Below are 3,869 nucleotides of genomic sequence, written 5' to 3' on the forward strand. Positions count from 1 at the left end.
CATATCCCATTGGGAGGTGCTTCCTCCCTTCCTCCTTCTGGCAAACAAACAAACAAACAAACAAACCAAAAAACCTCTCCTTGTTATTTATAAAATATAAACATCTTTTTCAAATATTTAAAGATACTGGGAAGGGGGGGGGCAGGGGGGTGGTTAAGGGTGCTGGGCTCCCACACGGCCAATCGCAGTTTGAGTCTTGGACCTGGAGGCATGCTTTCTCACTTTCCCTCTCTCTCTCTCTCTCTCTCTCTCTCTCTCTCTCTCTCTCTCTCTCTCTCTCTCTCTCTCTCTCTCTCTCTCTCTCTGTCCCTCTCTGGTCAAATTAAAATAAATAAATAAATAAAGTTAAATAAAATAATTCTTTAAAAAAAAGAAGCTGATATCGCAGTTTGAGTCTTGGACCTGGAGGCATGCTTTCTCACTTTCCCTCTCTCTCTCTCTCTCTCTCTCTCTCTCTCTCTCTCTCTCTCTCTCTCTCTCTCTCTCTCTCTCTCTCTCTCTCTCTGTCCCTCTCTGGTCAAATTAAAATAAATAAATAAATAAAGTTAAATAAAATAATTCTTTAAAAAAAAGAAGCTGATATTGGAAATATGACAAAGAAGCAAGAAACCATCAAATTTGCAGGCAAATTAGAGAAAAAGAGGAAAGATTCCAAAAAGGAAAATTATAGTTGAAGGTAGAAATTGAATGGAGGAGTAAAACACCCGATGAGACTTAAGTGTGTGCTGAAGCCATGACCTGGCCAGCAACTCAGAGAGACGAGCAGTGTCACGAGCTGCTGGTGAGAATGTCAAAGGGCACAGCCACTTTGGAAAACAGCCTGGCAATTCCTTAAAAGGCTTACCATGTGACCCACACGCCACTCCTAGGTGTATGCCCGGGAGAAATGAAAGCACATGTCCACATAAAGACTTGTACATGGGTTTCCATAGCAGCATTGTTCGCAAGAACCAGAATGTGGATACAGCCCAAATGCCACCAGCTGATGAACGGATAAATAAAAATAGGTACAGAGTCCAAAGAACATAGGAATAGCCGGTATCTGAAGTAGTCACCGCCCCAGGGCTGAGACAGAGCACCCAAGAGAGAGGATTACAGAGGAGATCTAGGCCTTGTGGAAGAGGGCATAACCAGGGTACAGTGGGTGGTGGAAAGTTCACTAAGGTGTCATGCCAACCGCATTCCCTGGAAAGTCATCCTCTGGGAAGACTTTCACAGTGAGATGTCACTCCAATGACTCTCTGTTAAGAAGTTGCCCAAGCGGGGGTACCAGTTGCCTCAGCCAGCATCAGGCAGCAGCCTGGTGAGAGAAACATGCTGGGAACATGAGAAGTGGCTCCTCCTCTACATTGTCCCTCTAGGCAGACAATGAAGGTTGTATTTTGGGCTAATGGCAATAAATTAATAACTAGCATAACAGTGAGAAAACAGAACACAGGACCAGCAGTTAGCATAATGGTTATATTGCTGGACTCCCATGTAGTGGACCGCGGTTCACGTCCCAGACCCGGTGGCTTAAAATCTCATGCCAAGGGACCAGCAATTAGCGTAATGGCTATGTTGCTGGACTCCCATGTAGTCTACTGCGGTTCGAGTCCTGGACCTGGTGGCTTAAACTCATGCCGGGTGCGTGTGCATGCGTGCCCAAGATCCCAAGAGGAGAATGGGGGAGAAGGGATTGCGGCATGGCCATCCCCCCCAGGGGGTGATTTCTCACTTTCTGTCTCTTTGTCTCTCTCTGTCTGTCTGGCGAGCACACGCGCCCTACAGCAAAAACCTCTCCAAAAAAAAAAAGAAAGAAAAAGAAAAAGAAAGCAGAACACCAAAAAGAAAAAGATCCAAAGAGCAACCAGAGAGTGCCAACAGGTGGCAAGGTGGTTAAGGCACTAGATTCCTACATGGTCGACCCCATTTCGAGTTCTGGACCTGGCGGCTTGAAAATCACACCAGGCATATGTGTATGCGCGCCCAAAATCCCAGAAGGAGAATGGAGGCTAAGGGAGTACAGCATGGCCATCCCCTTTGGGGGGTGATTTCTCACTTCCCCTCTCTCTTTCTTTCTCTGATCAGCACACACATCATTTGACAAAAAACTTTCAAAAAATTTTTAAAAAATAAAAGGGCAGCCAGAGAAAAATAACAGGCAACCAACAAAAAGTGCTATTGGGTTGTTGCAAAAGTCATGACGCATTTTTTGCATAGGAAAACAGAAAAATACGTCATGAGTTTTTCTATGACCCAATAGTTAGACTGACAGTGGACAGCTGGCAAAGATTTTCAAAGTGAATAAACTACTCTCAACCTAGGAAAATGATCTTCAAAAGGGATGGTTAATTTCATGTGTCAACTTGACTGGGCTATGGGGTACCCAGATATTTGGTAAAATATTATTCTGGCTATGTCTGTGAGGGCGTTTCTGGATGACAGTAACATCTGAAATGATAGACTGAGCCAAGCAAAGTGACCTTCCTGATGTGGATGGGTCTCTAGGTCTCAACTAATCTGTCAGAGGCCTAAACAGAAAGAAAAAAAAAAAAAAAAAAAAATTCATTCTCTCCTCCTGCCTCCTGGAGCAGGTACATTAATCTTCTACCGCCCTGGGGCCCAGATATCTCTCAGTCTTCAGCAATTCAGCCTCCATGAACCAATTCCTTATGATGTTTTGCATTTTTTCCCTCATTCATGATAGATGACATGCACATACACAAGAGAGTAAGAAAGAGATTGATGGAACTGGCAGGTGGCTTAGTGGTTAAGATGCTGGACTCCCACGTGGCTAACTGTGGTTCGAGTTCCGGACCTGGTGGCTTGCTTTCTCACTATCCCCTACTTCCCCACATCTCTCTCGGGTCAAATTAAAAATAATAATGATGGGACCAGCGGATGGTGTAATGGTTATGCCACTGGACTCCCACGTAGTGGACTTCAGTTCGAGTCCTGGACCCAGCAGCTTCAGACTCAAACTGGGTGCTTGTGTGTGCATGCCCAAGATGCGAAGAGGGGAACAGAGGAAAGGGGATAGGGACATGGCCATCTCCCCCGCCCCCTTTGGCGTGATTTCTCTCTTTCTGTCTCTCTGTCTCTCCGGCAAGTGCAAGCACCCTATAGCAAAAAATCTCTAAAAACAAAACAAAACAAAACAAAACAAAAAAAACCCACACACCAGTAAATAATTATAATGACAATGATAAATACTATTAAATAAATAATTATTTTAAAAAGAAAAGATAGAGACTGAGAATGAGAGAAAGTGGTGAACACCCTCCACAGGGTCTAGCTATACCCTAGTCCCCTTCTTCTAGTCCTCCAGACTGTCAGCCATGGGCAATCTTGCATGCTCCTGGCACATTTCGCCTGGTCATGGACTGAAGGAGAACGACAGTCGGAGAAGGATCTGTTGATTCTGTTTCTCTGCAGAACTCAGACTGATAACCAAGAAAGAGGGCCACGAGGGCCAAATGAAGATTTTTTCAGGCAAACACCGCTAAGAGACACTCAATGGAGAAACTTCTTGAAAACATTCTTTAGCATGAAAGGTCTGAGTTGTGAGAGGGATGGTGAGCAAAGAAACTGATAAACATGTGGTTAAATGAAAATGAATTACCTTAAGAAATAACCGTATCATCCCATTTGTGTGAGGGAGGAAGCCAGATAGGCCGAAGCTGCTGGATGACACTGTACATCAGCAGGAGAGTGCTAGAGTCTAAGCAGCCGTAGGGGCTCGTAACCTCTGTGCGAACGATAAAGGTGCTAGACTGCAGATGGAGGCTAGCATTTCTAGCCAGCCCACAAAAATGATAGAAATAGCCTTTTGGCCGGAACTGCTATCTTCCAGTAATTAACCAAAATGATGAACACAAAGGGAAAGA

The sequence above is a fragment of the Tupaia chinensis genome, unplaced genomic scaffold (genome assembly GCF_000334495.1).
Source record: "Tupaia chinensis unplaced genomic scaffold, TupChi_1.0 Scaffold149501_1, whole genome shotgun sequence".
Taxonomy (NCBI): Eukaryota; Metazoa; Chordata; class Mammalia; order Scandentia; family Tupaiidae; genus Tupaia; species Tupaia belangeri.